The 26,632-nt window shown below is 42.6% G+C and overlaps 1 long non-coding RNA gene and 49 other non-coding genes across 50 annotated transcripts in view; 35 read left to right on the plus strand and 15 right to left on the minus strand.

Moving 5' to 3' along the window:
- Positions 1–73, minus strand: trnav-cac (transfer RNA valine (anticodon CAC)). Its single transcript has one exon. It is a non-coding gene; the product is annotated as a tRNA-Val (tRNA).
- LOC133538432 (uncharacterized) overlaps positions 1–26,632 on the plus strand; it is a 139,395-nt gene that overhangs the window by 65,469 nt on the left and 47,294 nt on the right. The gene's annotated exons all lie outside the window — the stretch shown is intronic.
- trnag-ccc (transfer RNA glycine (anticodon CCC)) lies at positions 290–360 on the plus strand. The gene has a single exon. It is a non-coding gene; the product is annotated as a tRNA-Gly (tRNA).
- On the plus strand, positions 1,188–1,259 carry trnam-cau (transfer RNA methionine (anticodon CAU)). The gene has a single exon. It is a non-coding gene; the product is annotated as a tRNA-Met (tRNA).
- trnav-cac (transfer RNA valine (anticodon CAC)) lies at positions 1,698–1,770 on the minus strand. Its single transcript has one exon. It is a non-coding gene; the product is annotated as a tRNA-Val (tRNA).
- On the plus strand, positions 1,987–2,057 carry trnag-gcc (transfer RNA glycine (anticodon GCC)). Its single transcript has one exon. It is a non-coding gene; the product is annotated as a tRNA-Gly (tRNA).
- Positions 2,279–2,352, plus strand: trnan-guu (transfer RNA asparagine (anticodon GUU)). The gene has a single exon. It is a non-coding gene; the product is annotated as a tRNA-Asn (tRNA).
- On the plus strand, positions 2,887–2,958 carry trnam-cau (transfer RNA methionine (anticodon CAU)). The gene has a single exon. It is a non-coding gene; the product is annotated as a tRNA-Met (tRNA).
- Positions 3,392–3,464, minus strand: trnav-aac (transfer RNA valine (anticodon AAC)). Its single transcript has one exon. It is a non-coding gene; the product is annotated as a tRNA-Val (tRNA).
- Positions 3,681–3,751, plus strand: trnag-ccc (transfer RNA glycine (anticodon CCC)). The gene has a single exon. It is a non-coding gene; the product is annotated as a tRNA-Gly (tRNA).
- On the plus strand, positions 4,579–4,650 carry trnam-cau (transfer RNA methionine (anticodon CAU)). The gene has a single exon. It is a non-coding gene; the product is annotated as a tRNA-Met (tRNA).
- trnav-cac (transfer RNA valine (anticodon CAC)) lies at positions 5,089–5,161 on the minus strand. Its single transcript has one exon. It is a non-coding gene; the product is annotated as a tRNA-Val (tRNA).
- trnag-ccc (transfer RNA glycine (anticodon CCC)) lies at positions 5,378–5,448 on the plus strand. Its single transcript has one exon. It is a non-coding gene; the product is annotated as a tRNA-Gly (tRNA).
- On the plus strand, positions 6,276–6,347 carry trnam-cau (transfer RNA methionine (anticodon CAU)). Its single transcript has one exon. It is a non-coding gene; the product is annotated as a tRNA-Met (tRNA).
- Positions 6,786–6,858, minus strand: trnav-cac (transfer RNA valine (anticodon CAC)). The gene has a single exon. It is a non-coding gene; the product is annotated as a tRNA-Val (tRNA).
- Positions 7,075–7,145, plus strand: trnag-gcc (transfer RNA glycine (anticodon GCC)). The gene has a single exon. It is a non-coding gene; the product is annotated as a tRNA-Gly (tRNA).
- trnan-guu (transfer RNA asparagine (anticodon GUU)) lies at positions 7,367–7,440 on the plus strand. Its single transcript has one exon. It is a non-coding gene; the product is annotated as a tRNA-Asn (tRNA).
- Positions 8,758–8,828, plus strand: trnag-gcc (transfer RNA glycine (anticodon GCC)). The gene has a single exon. It is a non-coding gene; the product is annotated as a tRNA-Gly (tRNA).
- On the plus strand, positions 9,050–9,123 carry trnan-guu (transfer RNA asparagine (anticodon GUU)). The gene has a single exon. It is a non-coding gene; the product is annotated as a tRNA-Asn (tRNA).
- Positions 10,150–10,222, minus strand: trnav-aac (transfer RNA valine (anticodon AAC)). Its single transcript has one exon. It is a non-coding gene; the product is annotated as a tRNA-Val (tRNA).
- trnag-gcc (transfer RNA glycine (anticodon GCC)) lies at positions 10,440–10,510 on the plus strand. Its single transcript has one exon. It is a non-coding gene; the product is annotated as a tRNA-Gly (tRNA).
- On the plus strand, positions 10,732–10,805 carry trnan-guu (transfer RNA asparagine (anticodon GUU)). The gene has a single exon. It is a non-coding gene; the product is annotated as a tRNA-Asn (tRNA).
- trnav-aac (transfer RNA valine (anticodon AAC)) lies at positions 11,832–11,904 on the minus strand. The gene has a single exon. It is a non-coding gene; the product is annotated as a tRNA-Val (tRNA).
- trnag-ccc (transfer RNA glycine (anticodon CCC)) lies at positions 12,121–12,191 on the plus strand. Its single transcript has one exon. It is a non-coding gene; the product is annotated as a tRNA-Gly (tRNA).
- On the plus strand, positions 12,413–12,486 carry trnan-guu (transfer RNA asparagine (anticodon GUU)). Its single transcript has one exon. It is a non-coding gene; the product is annotated as a tRNA-Asn (tRNA).
- trnam-cau (transfer RNA methionine (anticodon CAU)) lies at positions 13,021–13,092 on the plus strand. The gene has a single exon. It is a non-coding gene; the product is annotated as a tRNA-Met (tRNA).
- On the minus strand, positions 13,526–13,598 carry trnav-aac (transfer RNA valine (anticodon AAC)). The gene has a single exon. It is a non-coding gene; the product is annotated as a tRNA-Val (tRNA).
- On the plus strand, positions 13,815–13,885 carry trnag-ccc (transfer RNA glycine (anticodon CCC)). The gene has a single exon. It is a non-coding gene; the product is annotated as a tRNA-Gly (tRNA).
- trnam-cau (transfer RNA methionine (anticodon CAU)) lies at positions 14,713–14,784 on the plus strand. The gene has a single exon. It is a non-coding gene; the product is annotated as a tRNA-Met (tRNA).
- Positions 15,223–15,295, minus strand: trnav-cac (transfer RNA valine (anticodon CAC)). The gene has a single exon. It is a non-coding gene; the product is annotated as a tRNA-Val (tRNA).
- Positions 15,512–15,582, plus strand: trnag-ccc (transfer RNA glycine (anticodon CCC)). Its single transcript has one exon. It is a non-coding gene; the product is annotated as a tRNA-Gly (tRNA).
- On the plus strand, positions 16,410–16,481 carry trnam-cau (transfer RNA methionine (anticodon CAU)). The gene has a single exon. It is a non-coding gene; the product is annotated as a tRNA-Met (tRNA).
- trnav-cac (transfer RNA valine (anticodon CAC)) lies at positions 16,920–16,992 on the minus strand. Its single transcript has one exon. It is a non-coding gene; the product is annotated as a tRNA-Val (tRNA).
- On the plus strand, positions 17,209–17,279 carry trnag-gcc (transfer RNA glycine (anticodon GCC)). Its single transcript has one exon. It is a non-coding gene; the product is annotated as a tRNA-Gly (tRNA).
- Positions 17,501–17,574, plus strand: trnan-guu (transfer RNA asparagine (anticodon GUU)). The gene has a single exon. It is a non-coding gene; the product is annotated as a tRNA-Asn (tRNA).
- trnag-gcc (transfer RNA glycine (anticodon GCC)) lies at positions 18,892–18,962 on the plus strand. The gene has a single exon. It is a non-coding gene; the product is annotated as a tRNA-Gly (tRNA).
- On the plus strand, positions 19,184–19,257 carry trnan-guu (transfer RNA asparagine (anticodon GUU)). The gene has a single exon. It is a non-coding gene; the product is annotated as a tRNA-Asn (tRNA).
- trnav-aac (transfer RNA valine (anticodon AAC)) lies at positions 20,284–20,356 on the minus strand. The gene has a single exon. It is a non-coding gene; the product is annotated as a tRNA-Val (tRNA).
- Positions 20,574–20,644, plus strand: trnag-gcc (transfer RNA glycine (anticodon GCC)). The gene has a single exon. It is a non-coding gene; the product is annotated as a tRNA-Gly (tRNA).
- Positions 20,866–20,939, plus strand: trnan-guu (transfer RNA asparagine (anticodon GUU)). The gene has a single exon. It is a non-coding gene; the product is annotated as a tRNA-Asn (tRNA).
- Positions 21,966–22,038, minus strand: trnav-aac (transfer RNA valine (anticodon AAC)). Its single transcript has one exon. It is a non-coding gene; the product is annotated as a tRNA-Val (tRNA).
- trnag-ccc (transfer RNA glycine (anticodon CCC)) lies at positions 22,255–22,325 on the plus strand. Its single transcript has one exon. It is a non-coding gene; the product is annotated as a tRNA-Gly (tRNA).
- trnan-guu (transfer RNA asparagine (anticodon GUU)) lies at positions 22,547–22,620 on the plus strand. Its single transcript has one exon. It is a non-coding gene; the product is annotated as a tRNA-Asn (tRNA).
- On the plus strand, positions 23,155–23,226 carry trnam-cau (transfer RNA methionine (anticodon CAU)). The gene has a single exon. It is a non-coding gene; the product is annotated as a tRNA-Met (tRNA).
- Positions 23,665–23,737, minus strand: trnav-aac (transfer RNA valine (anticodon AAC)). Its single transcript has one exon. It is a non-coding gene; the product is annotated as a tRNA-Val (tRNA).
- trnav-aac (transfer RNA valine (anticodon AAC)) lies at positions 24,088–24,160 on the minus strand. Its single transcript has one exon. It is a non-coding gene; the product is annotated as a tRNA-Val (tRNA).
- trnag-acc (transfer RNA glycine (anticodon ACC)) lies at positions 24,378–24,448 on the plus strand. Its single transcript has one exon. It is a non-coding gene; the product is annotated as a tRNA-Gly (tRNA).
- On the plus strand, positions 24,670–24,743 carry trnan-guu (transfer RNA asparagine (anticodon GUU)). The gene has a single exon. It is a non-coding gene; the product is annotated as a tRNA-Asn (tRNA).
- Positions 25,788–25,860, minus strand: trnav-aac (transfer RNA valine (anticodon AAC)). The gene has a single exon. It is a non-coding gene; the product is annotated as a tRNA-Val (tRNA).
- Positions 26,367–26,440, plus strand: trnan-guu (transfer RNA asparagine (anticodon GUU)). The gene has a single exon. It is a non-coding gene; the product is annotated as a tRNA-Asn (tRNA).

Here is a 26,632-nt window from a genome sequence, read left to right on the forward strand (position 1 = left end):
TGTTCCCACCCTGTTTCGAACAGGGGACCTTTCGCGTGTGAGGCGAATGTGATAACCACTACACCATGGAAACTGCTGCAAGACTCACTTTTGTCAAGACTTACAAGTTGATATTCGGCCGATGGAAAAGATGTGGCTCGCAAGTCTCATTGCTGTTAGTAGCTGCATTGCATTTCTTGCCTTTTGTGGATGTTGTTATATCCCTTGTGCACGTAGAATGTGTTCCTCTTCGTAGCATTTCAAACGGTCTTCCTCTTAACCGAGTTCGTGAACCTACATTGTTATGCAGGCATTGGTGGTTCAGTGGTAGAATTCTTGCTTCCCATGCGTGCGACCCGGGTCCGATTCCCGGCCAATGCATCTGTTGCTTTTTTTAGATTTTAAATAATATTCATAAGGGACAAAAGCGATTTTTGTGACAACCGCAAGACACAGGCATTCCACTCAGAAGGCATATTGGACTCACCGAAGACTGAAGTGGAGTACTCCAAGTTACTCCCATCCAAAGACAATGACATTGGGCCATCGTAACAAGAGATTTTCTGATAATTGGGGGAGTAATGAATCAAATTTAAAAGTCAGTCCGCGGCGCAATTGGTCAGCGCGCTCGGCTGTTAACTGAGAGGATAGTTGTTCAAGCCCACCCAGGGACGATGCTTTGCCACGAGCACATTTTGAGGGTTTTCTTGTACAGCCCGTGTCCTTCTCTAAATTGGCACAATAGTTTCGAGATAAAACGTGTGCCACGTTTGCAACCGTGCTTGTTTAAAATAGTGATAATCAATGCTCTCCCTTCAAATTGGCTATCCGTTGAGTATAGGGTTATAGGCATCAAGTTGAAATCCATGATGTTCCAGGCGCTGTAGCTGTCAGTCAAGATGCCTGTTTGTTAAACGGGAGATGTTTGGCTGAAATCCTATCAGTGTCTTGGTGTTTTTTCTGTATCACTTTCTCAGTTTGTTCTCAAACCACGTGAATGTGGGCCTAACTTCTATTCGTTTTGAATGAAATCCCAATGGATCCACAGAGTTTGATGTTGACTACAATTTCTTAATAAGAAATGCCATTTTAAATGTGGACAAAACCAGCATTCAGAAATAAACACGACTTCAGTTGGGTTCCAAATCAGTTTGTTACTAGTAGTTTGTCTGGATACTAACCAGAGTAAGCCCTTTTAGGCTTAAGACAGCAGAGTGGCGCAGCGGGAGCGTGCTGGGCCCATAACCCAGAGGTCGATGGATCGAAACCATCCTCTGCTAAGGTTTAGGTTTCAGGTGAATCTTTGACTGATTCGTGTATTGAAACAAAGGCCAACACCCATTCAGCCCACAGCTGTCTTCTCTAACTCTTTGGGAATTACATTTATGATTCCTGCTAAGGTGAGAGTTTAAACATCTTATAAGTCAATCTCAACAGTACAGTTACAATCCATCCAACGCCCGGAGAATACAGTGACTTGAATGAATGACAGATTTCACTGGTTTGTGCATGACATTCTTATGGAACCCAGCATTCATGATGTTGAAGCCTGAGGTCTGCCTATATGAGAACCCTCTAAATTTGGTGTTGTGTGTGCTCAGCTGAACATGAGCTGATCAGGTATGTTGCAAACTACTTCATGATAAAAACACAGGACCTTGCTATTATTTATTTCCCGGTTTATGTATAAAGGTAAGAAGTAAAGTCAAAAAAAGACTTGTTTCCACCCTGTTTCGAACAGGGGACCTTTCGCGTGTGAGGCGAATGTGATAACCACTACACCATGGAAACTGCTGCAAGAATACACCTTTGTCAAGACTCACAAGTTGATATTCGGCTGATGGAAAACATGTGGCTCGCAAGTCTCATTGCTGTTATTAACTGCATTGCATTTCTTACCTTTTGTGGATGTTGTTATATCCCTTGTGCACGTAGAATGTGTTCCACTTCGTAGCATTTCAAACGCTCTTCCTCTTAACATGTTCATGAACAAACGCTGTTATGCAGGCATTGGTGGTTTAGTGGAAGAATTCTCGCTTGCCGTGCGGGAGACCCGGGTCCGATTCCCGGCCAATGCATCTGTTGCTTTATTTGGATTTTAAATAATATTCATAAGGGACAAAAGCAATGTTTGTGACAACCGCAAGACACAGGCATTCCACTCAGAAGGCATATTGGACTCACCAAAGACTGAAGTGGAGTACTCCAAGTTACTCCCATCCAAAGACAATGACATTGGGCCATCCTAACAAGAGATTTTCTAGTAATTGGGGGAGTAATGAATCAAGTTTAGAAGTCAGTCTCTGTGGAGCAATTGGTCAGCGCGCTCGGCTGTTAACTGAGAGGATGGTGGTTCAATCCCACCCAGGGACTACACTTTGCCACGAGCACAGTTTGAGGGTTTTCTTGTACAACCCGTGTGCTTCTCTAAATTGGCACAATTGTTTTGAGATAAAACGTGCGCCACGTTTGCAACCGTGCTTGTTTAAAATAGTGATAATCAATGCTCTCCCCTCAAATTGGCTATACGTTGAGTATAGGGTTATAGGCATCAAGTTGAAATCCATGATGTTCCAGGCGCTGTAGCTGTCAGTCAAGATGCCTGTTTGTTAAACGGGAGATGTTTGGCTGAAATCCTGTCAGTGTCTTGGTGTTTTTTCTGTATCACTTTCTCAGTTTTTTCCTAAACCACGTGAATGTGGGCCTAACTTCTATTCGTTTTGAATGAAATCCCAATGGATCCACAGAGTTTGATATTGACTACAATTTCTTAATAAGAAATGCCATTTTAAATGTGGACAAAACCAGCACTCAGAAATAAACACGACTTCAGTTGGGTTCCAAATCACTTTGTTACTAGTAGTTTGTCTGGATACTAACCAGAGTAAGCCCTTTTAGGATTAAGACAGCAGAGTGGCGCAGCGGGAGCGTGCTGGGCCCATAACCCAGAGGTCGATGGATCGAAACCATCCTCTGCTAAGGTTTGAATTTCAGGTGAATCTTTGACTGATTATTGTATTGAAACAAAGGCCAACACCCATTCAGCCCACAGCTGTCTTCTCTAACTCTTTGGGAATTATATTTATGATTCCTGCTAAGGTGAGAGTTTAAACATCTTATAAGTCAATCTCAACAGTACAGTTACAATCCATCCAACGCGAATACAGTGACTTGAATGAATGACAGATTTAACTGGTTTGTGCATGACATTCTCATGGAACCCAGCATTCATGATGTTGAAGCCTGAGGTCTGCCTATATGAGAACCCTCTAAATTTGGTGTTGTGTGTGCTCAGCTGAACATGAGCTGATCAGGTATGTTGCAAACTACTTCATGATAAAAACACAGGACCTTGCTATTATTTATTTCCCGGTTTATGTATAAAGGTAAGAAGTAAAGTCAAAAAATGGCTTGTTTCCACCCTGTTTCGAACAGGGGACCTTTCGCGTGTTAGGCGAATGTGATAACCACTACACCATGGAAACTGCTGCAAGACTCACTTTTGTCAAGACTTACAAGTTGATATTCGGCCGATGGAAAAGATGTGGCTCGCAAGTCTCATTGCTGTTAGTAGCTGCATTGCATTTCTTGCCTTTTGTGGATGTTGTTATATCCCTTGTGCACGTAGAATGTGTTCCTCTTCGTAGCATTTCAAACGGTCTTCCTCTTAACCGAGTTCGTGAACCTACATTGTTATGCAGGCATTGGTGGTTCAGTGGTAGAATTCTCGCTTCCCATGCGTGCGACCCGGGTCCGATTCCCGGCCAATGCATCTGTTGCTTTTTTTAGATTTTAAATAATATTCATAAGGGACAAAAGCGATTTTTGTGACAACCGCAAGACACAGGCATTCCACTCAGAAGGCATATTGGACTCACCGAAGACTGAAGTGGAGTACTCCAAGTTACTCCCATCCAAAGACAATGACATTGGGCCATCGTAACAAGAGATTTTCTGATAATTGGGGGAGTAATGAATCAAATTTAAAAGTCAGTCCGCGGCGCAATTGGTCAGCGCGCTCGGCTGTTAACTGAGAGGATAGTTGTTCAAGCCCACCCAGGGACGATGCTTTGCCACGAGCACATTTTGAGGGTTTTCTTGTACAGCCCGTGTCCTTCTCTAAATTGGCACAATAGTTTCGAGATAAAACGTGTGCCACGTTTGCAACCGTGCTTGTTTAAAATAGTGATAATCAATGCTCTCCCTTCAAATTGGCTATCCGTTGAGTATAGGGTTATAGGCATCAAGTTGAAATCCATGATGTTCCAGGCGCTGTAGCTGTCAGTCAAGATGCCTGTTTGTTAAACGGGAGATGTTTGGCTGAAATCCTATCAGTGTCTTGGTGTTTTTTCTGTATCACTTTCTCAGTTTGTTCTCAAACCACGTGAATGTGGGCCTAACTTCTATTCGTTTTGAATGAAATCCCAATGGATCCACAGAGTTTGATGTTGACTACAATTTCTTAATAAGAAATGCCATTTTAAATGTGGACAAAACCAGCATTCAGAAATAAACACGACTTCAGTTGGGTTCCAAATCAGTTTGTTACTAGTAGTTTGTCTGGATACTAACCAGAGTAAGCCCTTTTAGGCTTAAGACAGCAGAGTGGCGCAGCGGGAGCGTGCTGGGCCCATAACCCAGAGGTCGATGGATCGAAACCATCCTCTGCTAAGGTTTAGGTTTCAGGTGAATCTTTGACTGATTCGTGTATTGAAACAAAGGCCAACACCCATTCAGCCCACAGCTGTCTTCTCTAACTCTTTGGGAATTACATTTATGATTCCTGCTAAGGTGAGAGTTTAAACATCTTATAAGTCAATCTCAACAGTACAGTTACAATCCATCCAACGCCCGGAGAATACAGTGACTTGAATGAATGACAGATTTCACTGGTTTGTGCATGACATTCTTATGGAACCCAGCATTCATGATGTTGAAGCCTGAGGTCTGCCTATATGAGAACCCTCTAAATTTGGTGTTGTGTGTGCTCAGCTGAACATGAGCTGATCAGGTATGTTGCAAACTACTTCATGATAAAAACACAGGACCTTGCTATTATTTATTTCCCGGTTTATGTATAAAGGTAAGAAGTAAAGTCAAAAAAAGACTTGTTTCCACCCTGTTTCGAACAGGGGACCTTTCGCGTGTGAGGCGAATGTGATAACCACTACACCATGGAAACTGCTGCAAGACTCACTTTTGTCAAGACTTACAAGTTGATATTCGGCCGATGGAAAAGATGTGGCTCGCAAGTCTCATTGCTGTTAGTAGCTGCATTGCATTTCTTGCCTTTTGTGGATGTTGTTATATCCCTTGTGCACGTAGAATGTGTTCCTCTTCGTAGCATTTCAAACGGTCTTCCTCTTAACCGAGTTCGTGAACCTACATTGTTATGCAGGCATTGGTGGTTCAGTGGTAGAATTCTCGCTTCCCATGCGTGCGACCCGGGTCCGATTCCCGGCCAATGCATCTGTTGCTTTTTTTAGATTTTAAATAATATTCATAAGGGACAAAAGCGATTTTTGTGACAACCGCAAGACACAGGCATTCCACTCAGAAGGCATATTGGACTCACCGAAGACTGAAGTGGAGTACTCCAAGTTACTCCCATCCAAAGACAATGACATTGGGCCATCGTAACAAGAGATTTTCTGATAATTGGGGGAGTAATGAATCAAATTTAAAAGTCAGTCCGCGGCGCAATTGGTCAGCGCGCTCGGCTGTTAACTGAGAGGATAGTTGTTCAAGCCCACCCAGGGACGATGCTTTGCCACGAGCACATTTTGAGGGTTTTCTTGTACAGCCCGTGTCCTTCTCTAAATTGGCACAATAGTTTCGAGATAAAACGTGTGCCACGTTTGCAACCGTGCTTGTTTAAAATAGTGATAATCAATGCTCTCCCTTCAAATTGGCTATCCGTTGAGTATAGGGTTATAGGCATCAAGTTGAAATCCATGATGTTCCAGGCGCTGTAGCTGTCAGTCAAGATGCCTGTTTGTTAAACGGGAGATGTTTGGCTGAAATCCTATCAGTGTCTTGGTGTTTTTTCTGTATCACTTTCTCAGTTTGTTCTCAAACCACGTGAATGTGGGCCTAACTTCTATTCGTTTTGAATGAAATCCCAATGGATCCACAGAGTTTGATGTTGACTACAATTTCTTAATAAGAAATGCCATTTTAAATGTGGACAAAACCAGCATTCAGAAATAAACACGACTTCAGTTGGGTTCCAAATCAGTTTGTTACTAGTAGTTTGTCTGGATACTAACCAGAGTAAGCCCTTTTAGGCTTAAGACAGCAGAGTGGCGCAGCGGGAGCGTGCTGGGCCCATAACCCAGAGGTCGATGGATCGAAACCATCCTCTGCTAAGGTTTAGGTTTCAGGTGAATCTTTGACTGATTCGTGTATTGAAACAAAGGCCAACACCCATTCAGCCCACAGCTGTCTTCTCTAACTCTTTGGGAATTACATTTATGATTCCTGCTAAGGTGAGAGTTTAAACATCTTATAAGTCAATCTCAACAGTACAGTTACAATCCATCCAACGCCCGGAGAATACAGTGACTTGAATGAATGACAGATTTCACTGGTTTGTGCATGACATTCTTATGGAACCCAGCATTCATGATGTTGAAGCCTGAGGTCTGCCTATATGAGAACCCTCTAAATTTGGTGTTGTGTGTGCTCAGCTGAACATGAGCTGATCAGGTATGTTGCAAACTACTTCATGATAAAAACACAGGACCTTGCTATTATTTATTTCCCGGTTTATGTATAAAGGTAAGAAGTAAAGTCAAAAAAAGACTTGTTTCCACCCTGTTTCGAACAGGGGACCTTTCGCGTGTGAGGCGAATGTGATAACCACTACACCATGGAAACTGCTGCAAGAATACACCTTTGTCAAGACTCACAAGTTGATATTCGGCTGATGGAAAACATGTGGCTCGCAAGTCTCATTGCTGTTATTAACTGCATTGCATTTCTTACCTTTTGTGGATGTTGTTATATCCCTTGTGCACGTAGAATGTGTTCCACTTCGTAGCATTTCAAACGCTCTTCCTCTTAACATGTTCATGAACAAACGCTGTTATGCAGGCATTGGTGGTTTAGTGGAAGAATTCTCGCTTGCCGTGCGGGAGACCCGGGTCCGATTCCCGGCCAATGCATCTGTTGCTTTATTTGGATTTTAAATAATATTCATAAGGGACAAAAGCAATGTTTGTGACAACCGCAAGACACAGGCATTCCACTCAGAAGGCATATTGGACTCACCAAAGACTGAAGTGGAGTACTCCAAGTTACTCCCATCCAAAGACAATGACATTGGGCCATCCTAACAAGAGATTTTCTAGTAATTGGGGGAGTAATGAATCAAGTTTAGAAGTCAGTCTCTGTGGAGCAATTGGTCAGCGCGCTCGGCTGTTAACTGAGAGGATGGTGGTTCAATCCCACCCAGGGACTACACTTTGCCACGAGCACAGTTTGAGGGTTTTCTTGTACAACCCGTGTGCTTCTCTAAATTGGCACAATTGTTTTGAGATAAAACGTGCGCCACGTTTGCAACCGTGCTTGTTTAAAATAGTGATAATCAATGCTCTCCCCTCAAATTGGCTATACGTTGAGTATAGGGTTATAGGCATCAAGTTGAAATCCATGATGTTCCAGGCGCTGTAGCTGTCAGTCAAGATGCCTGTTTGTTAAACGGGAGATGTTTGGCTGAAATCCTGTCAGTGTCTTGGTGTTTTTTCTGTATCACTTTCTCAGTTTTTTCCTAAACCACGTGAATGTGGGCCTAACTTCTATTCGTTTTGAATGAAATCCCAATGGATCCACAGAGTTTGATATTGACTACAATTTCTTAATAAGAAATGCCATTTTAAATGTGGACAAAACCAGCACTCAGAAATAAACACGACTTCAGTTGGGTTCCAAATCAGTTTGTTACTAGTAGTTTGTCTGGATACTAACCAGAGTAAGCCCTTATAGGCTTAAGACAGCAGAGTAGCGCTGCGGGAGCGTGCTGGGCCCATAACCCAGAGGTCGATGGATCGAAACCATCCTCTGCTAAGGTTTAGGTTTCAGGTGAATCTTTGACTGGTTCGTGTATTGAAACAAAGGCCAACACCCATTCAGCCCACAGCTGGAATTACATTTATGATTCCTGCTAAGGTGAGAGTTTAAACATCTTATAAGTCAATCTCAACAGTACAGTTACAATCCATCCAACGCCCGGTGAATACAGTGATTTGAATGAATGACAGATTTCACTGGTTTGTGCATGACATTCTTATGGAACCCAGCATTCATGATGTTGAAGCCTGAGGTCTGCCTATATGAGAACCCTCTAAATTTGGTGTTGTGTGTGCTCAGCTGAACATGAGCTGATCAGGTATGTTGCAAACTACTTCATGATAAAAACACAGGACCTTGCTATTATTTATTTCCCGGTTTATGTACAAAGGTAAGAAGTAAAGTCAAAAAAAGGCTTGTTTCCACCCTGTTTCGAACAGGGCGACCTTTCGCGTGTGAGGCGAATGTGATAACCACTACACCATTGAAACGGCTGCAAAAACACACCTTTGTCAAGACTTAAAAGTTGATATTCGGCCGATGGAAAACATGTGGCTCGCAAGTCTCCTTGCTGTTATTCACTGCATTGCATTTCTTGCCTTTTGTGGATGTTGTTATATCCCTTGTGCACGTAGAATGTGTTCCACTTCGTAGCATTTCAAACGCTCTTCCTCTTAACCGAGTTCATGAACAAATGTTGTTATGCAGGCATTGGTGGTTCAGTGGAAGAATTCTCGCTTGCCATGCGGGAGACCCGGGTCCGATTCCCGGCCAATGCATCTGTTGCTTTTTTTAGATTTTAAGTAATATTCATAAGGGACAAAAGCAATGTTTGTGACAACCGCAAGACACAGGCATTCCACTCAGAAGGCATATTGGACTTACCGAAGACTGAAGTGGAGTACTCCAAGTTACTCCCATCCAAAGACAATGACATTGGGCCATCGTAACAAAAGATTTTCTAATAATTGGGGGAGTAATGAATCAAGTTTAGAAGTCAGTCTCTGTGGCGCAATTGGTCAGCGCGCTCGGCTGTTAACTGAGAGGATGGTGGTTCAAGCCCACCCAGGGACGACACTTTGTCACGAGCACAGTTTGAGGGTTTTCTTGTACAACCCGTGTGCTTCTCTAAATTGGCACAATTGCTTTGAGATAAAACGTGTGCCACGTTTGCAACCGTGCTTGTTTAAACTACTGATAATCAATGCTCTCTCCTCAAATTGGCTATCCGTTGAGTATAGGGTTATAGGCATCAAGTTGAAATCCATGATGTTCCAGGCGCTGTAGCTGTCAGTCAAGATGCCTGTTTGTTAAACGGGAGATGTTTGGCTGAAATCCTGTCAGTGTCTTGGTGTTTTTTCTGTATCACTTTCTCAGTTTTTTCCTAAACCACGTGAATGTGGGCCTAAATTCTATTCGTTTTGAATGAAATCCCAATGGATCCACAGAGTTTGATATTGACTATAATTTCTTAATAAGAAATGCCATTTTAAATGTGGACAAAACCAGCACTCAGAAATAAACACGACTTCAGTTGGGTTCCAAATCAGTTTGTTACAAGTAGTTTGTCTGGATACTAACCAGAGTAAGCCCTTATAGGCTTAAGACAGCAGAGTGGCGCAGCGGGAGCGTGATGGGCCCTTAACCTAGAGGTCGACGGATCGAAACCATCCTCTGCTAAGGTTTAGGTTTCAGGTGAATCTTTGACTGATTCGTGTATTGAAACAAAGGCCAACACCCATTCAGCCCACAGCTGGAATTACATTTATGATTCCTGCTAAGGTGAGAGTTTAAACATCTTATAAGTCAATCTCAACAGTACAGTTACAATCCATCCAACGCCCGGAGAATACAGTGACTTGAATGAATGACAGATTTCACTGGTTTGTGCATGACATTCTTATGGAACCCAGCATTCATGATGTTGAAGCCTGAGGTCTGCCTATATGAGAACCCTCTAAATTTGGTGTTGTGTGTGCTCAGCTGAACATGAGCTGATCAGGTATGTTGCAAACTACTTCATGATAAAAACACAGGACCTTGCTATTATTTATTTCCCGGTTTATGTACAAAGGTAAGAAGTAAAGTCAAAAAAAGGCTTGTTTCCACGCTGTTTCGAACAGGGGACCTTTCGCGTGTTAGGCGAATGTGATAACCACTACACCATGGAAACTGCTGCAAGAATACACTTTTGTCAAGACTCACAAGTTGATATTCGGCCGATGGAAAACATGTGGCTCGCAAGTCTCATTGCTGTTATTAACTGCATTGCATTTCTTGCCTTTTGTGGATGTTGTTATATCCCTTGTGCACGTAGAATGTGTTCCACTTCGTAGCATTTCAAACGCTCTTCCTCTTAACCGAGTTCATGAACAAACGCTGTTATGCAGGCATTGGTGGTTCAGTGGAAGAATTCTCGCTTGCCATGCGGGAGACCCGGGTCCGATTCCCGGCCAATGCATCTGTTGCTTTATTTAGATTTTAAATAATATTCATAAGGGACAAAAGCAATGTTTGTGACAACCGCAAGACACAGGCATTCCACTCAGAAGGCATATTGGACTCACCAAAGACTGAAGTGGAGTACTCCAAGTTACTCCCATCCAAAGACAATGACATTGGGCCATCCTAACAAGAGATTTTCTAGTAATTGGGGGAGTAATGAATCAAGTTTAGAAGTCAGTCTCTGTGGAGCAATTGGTCAGCGCGCTCGGCTGTTAACTGAGAGGATGGTGGTTCAATCCCACCCAGGGACTACACTTTGCCACGAGCACAGTTTGAGGGTTTTCTTGTACAACCCGTGTGCTTCTCTAAATTGGCAGAATTGTTTTGAGATAAAACGTGCGCCACGTTTGCAACCGTGCTTGTTTAAAATAGTGATAATCAATGCTCTCCCCTCAAATTGGCTATACGTTGAGTATAGGGTTATAGGCATCAAGTTGAAATCCATGATGTTCCAGGCGCTGTAGCTGTCAGTCAAGATGCCTGTTTGTTAAACGGGAGATGTTTGGCTGAAATCCTGTCAGTGTCTTGGTGTTTTTTCTGTATCACTTTCTCAGTTTTTTCCTAAACCACGTGAATGTGGGCCTGAATTCTATTCGTTTTGAATGAAATCCCAATGGATCCACAGAGTTTGATATTGACTACAATTTCTTAATAAGAAATGCCATTTTAAATGTGGACAAAACCAGCACTCAGAAATAAACACGACTTCAGTTGGGTTCCAAATTAGTTTGTTACTAGTAGTTTGTCTGGATACTAACCAGAGTAAGCCCTTATAGGCTTAAGACAGCAGAGTGGCGCAGCGGGAGCGAGCTGGGCCCATAAACCAGAGGTCGATGGATCGAAACCATCCTCTGCTAAGGTTTAGGTTTCAGGTGAATCTTTGACTGATTCGTGTATTGAAACAAAGGCCAACACCCATTCAGCCCACAGCTGGAATTACATTTATGATTCCTGCTAAGGTGAGAGTTTAAACATCTTATAAGTCAATCTCAACAGTACAGTTACAATCCATCCAACGCCCGGTGAATACAGTGATTTGAATGAATGACAGATTTCACTGGTTTGTTTATGACATTCTTATGGAACCCAGCATTCATGATGTTGAAGCCTGAGGTCTGCCTATATGAGAACCCTCTAAATTTGGTGTTGTGTGTGCTCAGCTGAACATGAGCTGATCAGGTATGTTGCAAACTACTTCATGATAATAACACAGGACCTTGCTATTATTTATTTCCCGGTTTATGTATAAAGGTAAGAAGTAAGGTCAAAAAAAGGCTTGTTTCCACGCTGTTTCGAACAGGGGACCTTTCGCGTGTTAGGCGAATGTGATAACCACTACACCATGGAAACTGCTGCAAGAATACACCTTTGTCAAGACTCACAAGTTGATATTCGGCCGATGGAAAACATGTGGCTCGCAAGTCTCATTGCTGTTATTAACTGCATTGCATATCTTGCCTTTTGTGGATGTTGTTATATCCCTTGTGCACGTAGAATGTGTTCCACTTCGTAGCATTTCAAACGCTCTTCCTCTTAACATGTTCATGAACAAATGTTGTTATGCAGGCATTGGTGGTTCAGTGGTAGAATTCTCGCTTCCCATGCGGGAGACCCGGGTCCGATTCCCGGCCAATGCATCTGTTCCTTTTTTTAGATTTTAAATAATATTCATAAGGGACAAAAGCGATTTTTGTGACAACCGCAAGACACAGGCATTCCACTCAGAAGGCATATTGGACTCACCAAAGACTGAAGTGGAGTACTCCAAGTTACTCCCATCCAAAGACAATGACATTGGGCCATCGTAACAAGAGATTTTCTAATAATTGGGGGAGTAATGAATCAAGTTTAGAAGTCAGTCTCTGTGGCGCAATTGGTCAGTGCGCTCGGCTGTTAACTGAGAGGATGGTGGTTCAAGCCCACCCAGGGACGACACTTTGTCACAAGCACAGTTTGAGGGTTTACTTGTACAACCCGTGTGCTTCTCTATATTGATACAATTGTTTTGAGATAAAACGTGTGCCACGTTTGCAACCGTGCTTGTTTAAAATAGTGATAATCAATGCTCTCCCCTCAAATTGGCTATACGTTGAGTATAGGGTTATAGGCATCAAGTTGAAATCCATGATGTTCCAGGCGCTGTAGCTGTCAGTCAAGATGCCTGTTTGTTAAACGGGAGATGTTTGGCTGAAATCCTGTCAGTGTCTTGGTGTTTTTTCTGTATCACTTTCTCAGTTTTTTCCTAAACCACGTGAATGTGGGCCTAACTTCTATTCGTTTTGAATGAAATCCCAATGGATCCACAGAGTTTGATATTGACTACAATTTCTTAATAAGAAATGCCATTTTAAATGTGGACAAAACCAGCACTCAGAAATAAACACGACTTCAGTTGGGTTCCAAATCACTTTGTTACTAGTAGTTTGTCTGGATACTAACCAGAGTAAGCCCTTTTAGGATTAAGACAGCAGAGTGGCGCAGCGGGAGCGTGCTGGGCCCATAACCCAGAGGTCGATGGATCGAAACCATCCTCTGCTAAGGTTTGAATTTCAGGTGAATCTTTGACTGATTATTGTATTGAAACAAAGGCCAACACCCATTCAGCCCACAGCTGTCTTCTCTAACTCTTTGGGAATTATATTTATGATTCCTGCTAAGGTGAGAGTTTAAACATCTTATAAGTCAATCTCAACAGTACAGTTACAATCCATCCAACGCGAATACAGTGACTTGAATGAATGACAGATTTAACTGGTTTGTGCATGACATTCTCATGGAACCCAGCATTCATGATGTTGAAGCCTGAGGTCTGCCTATATGAGAACCCTCTAAATTTGGTGTTGTGTGTGCTCAGCTGAACATGAGCTGATCAGGTATGTTGCAAACTACTTCATGATAAAAACACAGGACCTTGCTATTATTTATTTCCCGGTTTATGTATAAAGGTAAGAAGTAAAGTCAAAAAATGGCTTGTTTCCACCCTGTTTCGAACAGGGGACCTTTCGCGTGTTAGGCGAATGTGATAACCACTACACCATGGAAACTGCTGCAAGACTCACTTTTGTCAAGACTTACAAGTTGATATTCGGCCGATGGAAAAGATGTGGCTCGCAAGTCTCATTGCTGTTAGTAGCTGCATTGCATTTCTTGCCTTTTGTGGATGTTGTTATATCCCTTGTGCACGTAGAATGTGTTCCTCTTCGTAGCATTTCAAACGGTCTTCCTCTTAACCGAGTTCGTGAACCTACATTGTTATGCAGGCATTGGTGGTTCAGTGGTAGAATTCTCGCTTCCCATGCGTGCGACCCGGGTCCGATTCCCGGCCAATGCATCTGTTGCTTTTTTTAGATTTTAAATAATATTCATAAGGGACAAAAGCGATTTTTGTGACAACCGCAAGACACAGGCATTCCACTCAGAAGGCATATTGGACTCACCGAAGACTGAAGTGGAGTACTCCAAGTTACTCCCATCCAAAGACAATGACATTGGGCCATCGTAACAAGAGATTTTCTGATAATTGGGGGAGTAATGAATCAAATTTAAAAGTCAGTCCGCGGCGCAATTGGTCAGCGCGCTCGGCTGTTAACTGAGAGGATAGTTGTTCAAGCCCACCCAGGGACGATGCTTTGCCACGAGCACATTTTGAGGGTTTTCTTGTACAGCCCGTGTCCTTCTCTAAATTGGCACAATAGTTTCGAGATAAAACGTGTGCCACGTTTGCAACCGTGCTTGTTTAAAATAGTGATAATCAATGCTCTCCCTTCAAATTGGCTATCCGTTGAGTATAGGGTTATAGGCATCAAGTTGAAATCCATGATGTTCCAGGCGCTGTAGCTGTCAGTCAAGATGCCTGTTTGTTAAACGGGAGATGTTTGGCTGAAATCCTATCAGTGTCTTGGTGTTTTTTCTGTATCACTTTCTCAGTTTGTTCTCAAACCACGTGAATGTGGGCCTAACTTCTATTCGTTTTGAATGAAATCCCAATGGATCCACAGAGTTTGATGTTGACTACAATTTCTTAATAAGAAATGCCATTTTAAATGTGGACAAAACCAGCATTCAGAAATAAACACGACTTCAGTTGGGTTCCAAATCAGTTTGTTACTAGTAGTTTGTCTGGATACTAACCAGAGTAAGCCCTTTTAGGCTTAAGACAGCAGAGTGGCGCAGCGGGAGCGTGCTGGGCCCATAACCCAGAGGTCGATGGATCGAAACCATCCTCTGCTAAGGTTTAGGTTTCAGGTGAATCTTTGACTGATTCGTGTATTGAAACAAAGGCCAACACCCATTCAGCCCACAGCTGTCTTCTCTAACTCTTTGGGAATTACATTTATGATTCCTGCTAAGGTGAGAGTTTAAACATCTTATAAGTCAATCTCAACAGTACAGTTACAATCCATCCAACGCCCGGAGAATACAGTGACTTGAATGAATGACAGATTTCACTGGTTTGTGCATGACATTCTTATGGAACCCAGCATTCATGATGTTGAAGCCTGAGGTCTGCCTATATGAGAACCCTCTAAATTTGGTGTTGTGTGTGCTCAGCTGAACATGAGCTGATCAGGTATGTTGCAAACTACTTCATGATAAAAACACAGGACCTTGCTATTATTTATTTCCCGGTTTATGTATAAAGGTAAGAAGTAAAGTCAAAAAAAGACTTGTTTCCACCCTGTTTCGAACAGGGGACCTTTCGCGTGTGAGGCGAATGTGATAACCACTACACCATGGAAACTGCTGCAAGACTCACTTTTGTCAAGACTTACAAGTTGATATTCGGCCGATGGAAAAGATGTGGCTCGCAAGTCTCATTGCTGTTAGTAGCTGCATTGCATTTCTTGCCTTTTGTGGATGTTGTTATATCCCTTGTGCACGTAGAATGTGTTCCTCTTCGTAGCATTTCAAACGGTCTTCCTCTTAACCGAGTTCGTGAACCTACATTGTTATGCAGGCATTGGTGGTTCAGTGGTAGAATTCTCGCTTCCCATGCGTGCGACCCGGGTCCGATTCCCGGCCAATGCATCTGTTGCTTTTTTTAGATTTTAAATAATATTCATAAGGGACAAAAGCGATTTTTGTGACAACCGCAAGACACAGGCATTCCACTCAGAAGGCATATTGGACTCACCGAAGACTGAAGTGGAGTACTCCAAGTTACTCCCATCCAAAGACAATGACATTGGGCCATCGTAACAAGAGATTTTCTGATAATTGGGGGAGTAATGAATCAAATTTAAAAGTCAGTCCGCGGCGCAATTGGTCAGCGCGCTCGGCTGTTAACTGAGAGGATAGTTGTTCAAGCCCACCCAGGGACGATGCTTTGCCACGAGCACATTTTGAGGGTTTTCTTGTACAGCCCGTGTCCTTCTCTAAATTGGCACAATAGTTTCGAGATAAAACGTGTGCCACGTTTGCAACCGTGCTTGTTTAAAATAGTGATAATCAATGCTCTCCCTTCAAATTGGCTATCCGTTGAGTATAGGGTTATAGGCATCAAGTTGAAATCCATGATGTTCCAGGCGCTGTAGCTGTCAGTCAAGATGCCTGTTTGTTAAACGGGAGATGTTTGGCTGAAATCCTATCAGTGTCTTGGTGTTTTTTCTGTATCACTTTCTCAGTTTGTTCTCAAACCACGTGAATGTGGGCCTAACTTCTATTCGTTTTGAATGAAATCCCAATGGATCCACAGAGTTTGATGTTGACTACAATTTCTTAATAAGAAATGCCATTTTAAATGTGGACAAAACCAGCATTCAGAAATAAACACGACTTCAGTTGGGTTCCAAATCAGTTTGTTACTAGTAGTTTGTCTGGATACTAACCAGAGTAAGCCCTTTTAGGCTTAAGACAGCAGAGTGGCGCAGCGGGAGCGTGCTGGGCCCATAACCCAGAGGTCGATGGATCGAAACCATCCTCTGCTAAGGTTTAGGTTTCAGGTGAATCTTTGACTGATTCGTGTATTGAAACAAAGGCCAACACCCATTCAGCCCACAGCTGTCTTCTCTAACTCTTTGGGAATTACATTTATGATTCCTGCTAAGGTGAGAGTTTAAACATCTTATAAGTCAATCTCAACAGTACAGTTACAATCCATCCAACGCCCGGAGAATACAGTGACTTGAATGAATGACAGATTTCACTGGTTTGTGCATGACATTCTTATGGAACCCAGCATTCATGATGTTGAAGCCTGAGGTCTGCCTATATGAGAACCCTCTAAATTTGGTGTTGTGTGTGCTCAGCTGAACATGAGCTGATCAGGTATGTTGCAAACTACTTCATGATAAAAACACAGGACCTTGCTATTATTTATTTCCCGGTTTATGTATAAAGGTAAGAAGTAAAGTCAAAAAAAGACTTGTTTCCACCCTGTTTCGAACAGGGGACCTTTCGCGTGTGAGGCGAATGTGATAACCACTACACCATGGAAACTGCTGCAAGAATACACCTTTGTCAAGACTCACAAGTTGATATTCGGCTGATGGAAAACATGTGGCTCGCAAGTCTCATTGCTGTTATTAACTGCATTGCATTTCTTACCTTTTGTGGATGTTGTTATATCCCTTGTGCACGTAGAATGTGTTCCACTTCGTAGCATTTCAAACGCTCTTCCTCTTAACATGTTCATGAACAAACGCTGTTATGCAGGCATTGGTGGTTTAGTGGAAGAATTCTCGCTTGCCGTGCGGGAGACCCGGGTCCGATTCCCGGCCAATGCATCTGTTGCTTTATTTGGATTTTAAATAATATTCATAAGGGACAAAAGCAATGTTTGTGACAACCGCAAGACACAGGCATTCCACTCAGAAGGCATATTGGACTCACCAAAGACTGAAGTGGAGTACTCCAAGTTACTCCCATCCAAAGACAATGACATTGGGCCATCCTAACAAGAGATTTTCTAGTAATTGGGGGAGTAATGAATCAAGTTTAGAAGTCAGTCTCTGTGGAGCAATTGGTCAGCGCGCTCGGCTGTTAACTGAGAGGATGGTGGTTCAATCCCACCCAGGGACTACACTTTGCCACGAGCACAGTTTGAGGGTTTTCTTGTACAACCCGTGTGCTTCTCTAAATTGGCACAATTGTTTTGAGATAAAACGTGCGCCACGTTTGCAACCGTGCTTGTTTAAAATAGTGATAATCAATGCTCTCCCCTCAAATTGGCTATACGTTGAGTATAGGGTTATAGGCATCAAGTTGAAATCCATGATGTTCCAGGCGCTGTAGCTGTCAGTCAAGATGCCTGTTTGTTAAACGGGAGATGTTTGGCTGAAATCCTGTCAGTGTCTTGGTGTTTTTTCTGTATCACTTTCTCAGTTTTTTCCTAAACCACGTGAATGTGGGCCTAACTTCTATTCGTTTTGAATGAAATCCCAATGGATCCACAGAGTTTGATATTGACTACAATTTCTTAATAAGAAATGCCATTTTAAATGTGGACAAAACCAGCACTCAGAAATAAACACGACTTCAGTTGGGTTCCAAATCAGTTTGTTACTAGTAGTTTGTCTGGATACTAACCAGAGTAAGCCCTTATAGGCTTAAGACAGCAGAGTAGCGCTGCGGGAGCGTGCTGGGCCCATAACCCAGAGGTCGATGGATCGAAACCATCCTCTGCTAAGGTTTAGGTTTCAGGTGAATCTTTGACTGGTTCGTGTATTGAAACAAAGGCCAACACCCATTCAGCCCACAGCTGGAATTACATTTATGATTCCTGCTAAGGTGAGAGTTTAAACATCTTATAAGTCAATCTCAACAGTACAGTTACAATCCATCCAACGCCCGGTGAATACAGTGATTTGAATGAATGACAGATTTCACTGGTTTGTGCATGACATTCTTATGGAACCCAGCATTCATGATGTTGAAGCCTGAGGTCTGCCTATATGAGAACCCTCTAAATTTGGTGTTGTGTGTGCTCAGCTGAACATGAGCTGATCAGGTATGTTGCAAACTACTTCATGATAAAAACACAGGACCTTGCTATTATTTATTTCCCGGTTTATGTACAAAGGTAAGAAGTAAAGTCAAAAAAAGGCTTGTTTCCACCCTGTTTCGAACAGGGCGACCTTTCGCGTGTGAGGCGAATGTGATAACCACTACACCATTGAAACGGCTGCAAAAACACACCTTTGTCAAGACTTAAAAGTTGATATTCGGCCGATGGAAAACATGTGGCTCGCAAGTCTCCTTGCTGTTATTCACTGCATTGCATTTCTTGCCTTTTGTGGATGTTGTTATATCCCTTGTGCACGTAGAATGTGTTCCACTTCGTAGCATTTCAAACGCTCTTCCTCTTAACCGAGTTCATGAACAAATGTTGTTATGCAGGCATTGGTGGTTCAGTGGAAGAATTCTCGCTTGCCATGCGGGAGACCCGGGTCCGATTCCCGGCCAATGCATCTGTTGCTTTTTTTAGATTTTAAGTAATATTCATAAGGGACAAAAGCAATGTTTGTGACAACCGCAAGACACAGGCATTCCACTCAGAAGGCATATTGGACTTACCGAAGACTGAAGTGGAGTACTCCAAGTTACTCCCATCCAAAGACAATGACATTGGGCCATCGTAACAAAAGATTTTCTAATAATTGGGGGAGTAATGAATCAAGTTTAGAAGTCAGTCTCTGTGGCGCAATTGGTCAGCGCGCTCGGCTGTTAACTGAGAGGATGGTGGTTCAAGCCCACCCAGGGACGACACTTTGTCACGAGCACAGTTTGAGGGTTTTCTTGTACAACCCGTGTGCTTCTCTAAATTGGCACAATTGCTTTGAGATAAAACGTGTGCCACGTTTGCAACCGTGCTTGTTTAAACTACTGATAATCAATGCTCTCTCCTCAAATTGGCTATCCGTTGAGTATAGGGTTATAGGCATCAAGTTGAAATCCATGATGTTCCAGGCGCTGTAGCTGTCAGTCAAGATGCCTGTTTGTTAAACGGGAGATGTTTGGCTGAAATCCTGTCAGTGTCTTGGTGTTTTTTCTGTATCACTTTCTCAGTTTTTTCCTAAACCACGTGAATGTGGGCCTAAATTCTATTCGTTTTGAATGAAATCCCAATGGATCCACAGAGTTTGATATTGACTATAATTTCTTAATAAGAAATGCCATTTTAAATGTGGACAAAACCAGCACTCAGAAATAAACACGACTTCAGTTGGGTTCCAAATCAGTTTGTTACAAGTAGTTTGTCTGGATACTAACCAGAGTAAGCCCTTATAGGCTTAAGACAGCAGAGTGGCGCAGCGGGAGCGTGATGGGCCCTTAACCTAGAGGTCGACGGATCGAAACCATCCTCTGCTAAGGTTTAGGTTTCAGGTGAATCTTTGACTGATTCGTGTATTGAAACAAAGGCCAACACCCATTCAGCCCACAGCTGGAATTACATTTATGATTCCTGCTAAGGTGAGAGTTTAAACATCTTATAAGTCAATCTCAACAGTACAGTTACAATCCATCCAACGCCCGGAGAATACAGTGACTTGAATGAATGACAGATTTCACTGGTTTGTGCATGACATTCTTATGGAACCCAGCATTCATGATGTTGAAGCCTGAGGTCTGCCTATATGAGAACCCTCTAAATTTGGTGTTGTGTGTGCTCAGCTGAACATGAGCTGATCAGGTATGTTGCAAACTACTTCATGATAAAAACACAGGACCTTGCTATTATTTATTTCCCGGTTTATGTACAAAGGTAAGAAGTAAAGTCAAAAAAAGGCTTGTTTCCACGCTGTTTCGAACAGGGGACCTTTCGCGTGTTAGGCGAATGTGATAACCACTACACCATGGAAACTGCTGCAAGAATACACTTTTGTCAAGACTCACAAGTTGATATTCGGCCGATGGAAAACATGTGGCTCGCAAGTCTCATTGCTGTTATTAACTGCATTGCATTTCTTGCCTTTTGTGGATGTTGTTATATCCCTTGTGCACGTAGAATGTGTTCCACTTCGTAGCATTTCAAACGCTCTTCCTCTTAACCGAGTTCATGAACAAACGCTGTTATGCAGGCATTGGTGGTTCAGTGGAAGAATTCTCGCTTGCCATGCGGGAGACCCGGGTCCGATTCCCGGCCAATGCATCTGTTGCTTTATTTAGATTTTAAATAATATTCATAAGGGACAAAAGCAATGTTTGTGACAACCGCAAGACACAGGCATTCCACTCAGAAGGCATATTGGACTCACCAAAGACTGAAGTGGAGTACTCCAAGTTACTCCCATCCAAAGACAATGACATTGGGCCATCCTAACAAGAGATTTTCTAGTAATTGGGGGAGTAATGAATCAAGTTTAGAAGTCAGTCTCTGTGGAGCAATTGGTCAGCGCGCTCGGCTGTTAACTGAGAGGATGGTGGTTCAATCCCACCCAGGGACTACACTTTGCCACGAGCACAGTTTGAGGGTTTTCTTGTACAACCCGTGTGCTTCTCTAAATTGGCAGAATTGTTTTGAGATAAAACGTGCGCCACGTTTGCAACCGTGCTTGTTTAAAATAGTGATAATCAATGCTCTCCCCTCAAATTGGCTATACGTTGAGTATAGGGTTATAGGCATCAAGTTGAAATCCATGATGTTCCAGGCGCTGTAGCTGTCAGTCAAGATGCCTGTTTGTTAAACGGGAGATGTTTGGCTGAAATCCTGTCAGTGTCTTGGTGTTTTTTCTGTATCACTTTCTCAGTTTTTTCCTAAACCACGTGAATGTGGGCCTGAATTCTATTCGTTTTGAATGAAATCCCAATGGATCCACAGAGTTTGATATTGACTACAATTTCTTAATAAGAAATGCCATTTTAAATGTGGACAAAACCAGCACTCAGAAATAAACACGACTTCAGTTGGGTTCCAAATTAGTTTGTTACTAGTAGTTTGTCTGGATACTAACCAGAGTAAGCCCTTATAGGCTTAAGACAGCAGAGTGGCGCAGCGGGAGCGAGCTGGGCCCATAAACCAGAGGTCGATGGATCGAAACCATCCTCTGCTAAGGTTTAGGTTTCAGGTGAATCTTTGACTGATTCGTGTATTGAAACAAAGGCCAACACCCATTCAGCCCACAGCTGGAATTACATTTATGATTCCTGCTAAGGTGAGAGTTTAAACATCTTATAAGTCAATCTCAACAGTACAGTTACAATCCATCCAACGCCCGGTGAATACAGTGATTTGAATGAATGACAGATTTCACTGGTTTGTTTATGACATTCTTATGGAACCCAGCATTCATGATGTTGAAGCCTGAGGTCTGCCTATATGAGAACCCTCTAAATTTGGTGTTGTGTGTGCTCAGCTGAACATGAGCTGATCAGGTATGTTGCAAACTACTTCATGATAATAACACAGGACCTTGCTATTATTTATTTCCCGGTTTATGTATAAAGGTAAGAAGTAAGGTCAAAAAAAGGCTTGTTTCCACGCTGTTTCGAACAGGGGACCTTTCGCGTGTTAGGCGAATGTGATAACCACTACACCATGGAAACTGCTGCAAGAATACACCTTTGTCAAGACTCACAAGTTGATATTCGGCCGATGGAAAACATGTGGCTCGCAAGTCTCATTGCTGTTATTAACTGCATTGCATATCTTGCCTTTTGTGGATGTTGTTATATCCCTTGTGCACGTAGAATGTGTTCCACTTCGTAGCATTTCAAACGCTCTTCCTCTTAACATGTTCATGAACAAATGTTGTTATGCAGGCATTGGTGGTTCAGTGGTAGAATTCTCGCTTCCCATGCGGGAGACCCGGGTCCGATTCCCGGCCAATGCATCTGTTCCTTTTTTTAGATTTTAAATAATATTCATAAGGGACAAAAGCGATTTTTGTGACAACCGCAAGACACAGGCATTCCACTCAGAAGGCATATTGGACTCACCAAAGACTGAAGTGGAGTACTCCAAGTTACTCCCATCCAAAGACAATGACATTGGGCCATCGTAACAAGAGATTTTCTAATAATTGGGGGAGTAATGAATCAAGTTTAGAAGTCAGTCTCTGTGGCGCAATTGGTCAGTGCGCTCGGCTGTTAACTGAGAGGATGGTGGTTCAAGCCCACCCAGGGACGACACTTTGTCACAAGCACAGTTTGAGGGTTTACTTGTACAACCCGTGTGCTTCTCTAAATTGGCACAATTTTTTGGAGATTAAACGTGTGCCACGTTTGCAACCGTGCTTGTTTAAAATACTGATAATCAATGCTCTACCCTCAAATTGGCTATCCGTTGAGTATAGGGTTATAGGCATCAAGTTGAAATCCATGATGTTCCAGGCGCTGTAGCTGTCAGTCAAGATGCCTGTTTGTTAAACGGGAGATGTTTGGCTGAAATCCTGTCAGTGTCTTGGTGTTTTTTCTGTATCACTTTCTCAGTTTTTTCCTAAACCACGTGAATGTGGGCCTAACTTCTATTCGTTTTGAATGAAATCCCAATGGATCCACAGAGTTTGATGTTTACTACAATTTCTTAATAAGAAATGCCATTTCAAATGTGGACAAAACCAGCACTCAGAAATAAACATGATTTCAGTTGGGTTCCAAATCACTTTGTTACTAGTAGTTTGTCTGGATACTTACCAGAGTAAGCCCTATTAGGTTTAAGACAGCAGAGTGGCGCAGCGGGAGCGTGCTGGGCCCATAACCCAGAGGTCGATGGATCGAAACCATCCTCTGCTAAGGTTTAGGTTTCAGGTGAATCTTTGACTGATTCTTGTATTGAAACAAAGGCCAACACCCATTCAGCCCACAGCTGTCTTCTCTAACTCTTTGGGAATTACATTTATGATTCCTGCTAAGGTGAGAGTTTAAACATCTTATAAGTCAATCTCAATAGTACAGTTACAATCCATCCAACGCCCGGAGAATACAGTGACTTGAATGAATGACAGATTTCACTGGTTTGTGCATGACATTCTCATGGAACCCAGCATTCATGATGTTGAACCCTGAGGTCTGCCTATATGAGAACCCTCTAAATTTGGTGTTGTGTGTGCTCAGCTGAACATGAGCTGATCAGGTATGTTGCAAACTACTTCATGATAAAAACACAGGACCTTGCTATTATTTATTTCCCGGTTTATGTATAAAGGTAAGAAGTAAAGTCAAAAAAAGGCTTGTTTCCACCCTGTTTCGAAAAGGGGACCTTTTGCGTGTTAGGCGAATGTGATAACCACTACACCATGGAAACTGCTGCAAGATCACACCTTTGTCAAGACTCACAAGTTGATATTCGGCCGATGGAAAACATGTCGCTCGCAAGTCTCATTGCTGTTATTAACTGCATTGCATTTCTTGCCTTTTGTGGATGTTGTTATATCCCTTGTGCACGTAGAATGTGTTCCACTTCGTAGCATTCATGATGTTGAAGCCTGAGGTCTGCCTATATGAGAACCCTCTAAATTTGGTGTTGTGTGTGCTCAGCTGAACATGAGCTGATCAGGTATGTTGCAAACTACTTCATGATAAAACCACAGGACCTTCCTATTATTTATTTCCCGGTTTATGTATAAAGGTAAGAAGTAAAGTCAAAAAAAGGCTTGTTTCCACCCTGTTTCGAAAAGGGGACCTTTCGCGTGTTAGGCGAATGTGATAACCACTACACCATGGAAACTGCTGCAAGAACTCACCTTTGTCAAGACTTACAAGTTGATATTCGGCCGATGGAAAACATGTGGCTCGCAAGTCTCATTGCTGTTATTAACTGCATTGCATTTCTTGCCTTTTGTGGATGTTGTTATATCCCTTGTGCAGGTAGAATGTGTTCCACTTCGTAGCATTTCAAACGCTCTTCCTCTTAACCGAGTTCATGAACAAATGTTGTTATGCAGGCATTGGTGGTTCAGTGGAAGAATTCTCACTTACCATGCGGGAGACCCGGGTCCGATTCCCGGCCAATGCATCTGTTGCTTTTTTTAGATTTTAAATAATATTCATAGGGGACAAAAGCAATGTTTGTGACAACCGCAAGACACAGACATTCCACTCAGAAGGCATATTGGACTCACCGAAGACTGAAGTGGAGTACTCCAAGTTACTCCCATCCAAAGACAATGACATTGGGCCATCGTAACAAGAGATTTTCTAATAATTGTGGGAGTAATGAATCAAGTTTAGAAGTCAGTCTCTGTGGCGCAATTGGTCAGCGCGCTCGGCTGTTAACTGAGAGGATGGTGGTTCAAGCCCACCCAGGGACGACACTTTGCCACGAGCACAGTTTGAGGGTTTTCTTGTACAACCCGTGTGCTTCTCTAAATTGGCACAATTGCTTTGAGATAAAACGTGTGCCACGTTTGCAACCGTGCTTGTTTAAAATAGTGATAATCAATGCTCTCCCCTCAAATTGGCTATATGTTGAGTATAGGGTTATAGGCATCAAGTTGAAATCCATGATGTTCCAGGCGCTGTAGCTGTCAGTCAAGATACCTGTTTGTTAAACGGGAGATGTTTGGCTGAAATCCTATCAGTGTCTTGGTGTTTTTTCTGTATCACTTTCTCAGTTTGTTCTCAAACCACGTGAATGTGGGCCTAGCTTCTATTCGTTTTGAATGAAATCCCAATGGATCCACAGAGTTTGATGTTGACTACAATTTCTTAATAAGAAACGCCATTTTAAATGTGGACAAAACCAGCACTCAGAAATAAACACGACTTCAGTTGGGTTCCAAATCACTTTGTTACTAGTAGTTTGTCTGGATACTAACCAGAGTAAGCCCTTGTAGGCTTAAGACAGCAGAGTGGCGCAGCGGGAGCGTGCTGTGCCCATAACCCAGAGGTCGATGGATCGAAACCATCCTCTGCCAAGGTTTAGGTTTCAGGTGAATCTTTGACTGATTTGTGTATTGAAACAAAGGCCAACACCCATTCAGCTCACAGCTGTCTTCTCTAACTCTTTGGGAATTACATTTATGATTCCTGCTAAGGTGAGAGTTTAAACATCTTATAAGTCAATCTGAACAGTACAGTTACAATCCATCCAACGCCCGGAGAATACAGTGACTTGAATGAATGACAGTTTTCACTGGTTTGTGCATGACATTTCCATGGAACCCAGCATTCATGATGTTGAAGCCTGAGGTCTGCCTATATGAGAACCCTCTAAATTTGGTGTTGTGTGTCTTCAGCTGAACATGAGCTGATCAGGTATGTTGCAAACTACTTCATGATAAAAACACAGGACCTTGCTATTATTTACTTCCCGGTTTATGTATAAAGGTAAGAAGTAAAGTCAAAAAAAGGCTTGTTTCCACCCTGTTTCGAACAGGGGACCTTTCGCGTGTTAGGTGAATGTGATAACCACTACACCATGGAAACTGCTGCAAGAACTCACCTTTGTCAAGACTTACAAGTTGATATTCGGCCGATGGAAAACATGTGGCTCGCAAGTCTCATTGCTGTTAGTAGCTGCATTTCATTTCTTGCCTTTTGTGGATGTTGTTATATCCCTTGTGCACGTAGAATGTGTTCCACTTCGTAGCATTTCAAACGCTCTTCCTCTTAACCGAGTTCATGAACAAACGTTATGCAGGCATTGGTGGTTCAGTGGAAGAATTCTCGCTTACCATGCGGAAGACCCGGGTCCGATTCCCGGCCAAAGCATCTGTTGCTTTATTTAGATTTTAAATAATATTCATAAGGGACAAAAGCAATGTTTGTGACAACCGCAAGACACAGGCATTCCACTCAGAAGGCATATTGGACTCACCGAAGACTGAAGTGGAGTACTCCAAGTTACTCCCATCCAAAGACAATAACATTGGGCCATCGTAACAAGAGATTTTCTAATAATTGGGGGAGTAATGAATCAAGTTTAGAAGTCAGTCTCTGTGGCGCAATTGGTCAGCGCGCTCGGCTGTTAACTGAGAGGATGGTGGTTCAAGCCCACCCAGGGACGACACTTTGCCACGACCACAGTATGAGGGTTTTCTTGTACAACCCGTGTGCTTCTCTAAATTGGCACAATTGCTTTGAGATAAAACGTGTGCCACGTTTGCAACCGTGCTTGTTTAAAATAGTGATAATCAATGCTCTCCCCTCAAATTGGCTATATGTTGAGTATAGGGTTATAGGCATCAAGTTGAAATCC

The sequence above is a fragment of the Nerophis ophidion genome, linkage group LG01, assembly GCF_033978795.1.
Source record: "Nerophis ophidion isolate RoL-2023_Sa linkage group LG01, RoL_Noph_v1.0, whole genome shotgun sequence".
NCBI classification, from domain to species: Eukaryota; Metazoa; Chordata; class Actinopteri; order Syngnathiformes; family Syngnathidae; genus Nerophis; species Nerophis ophidion.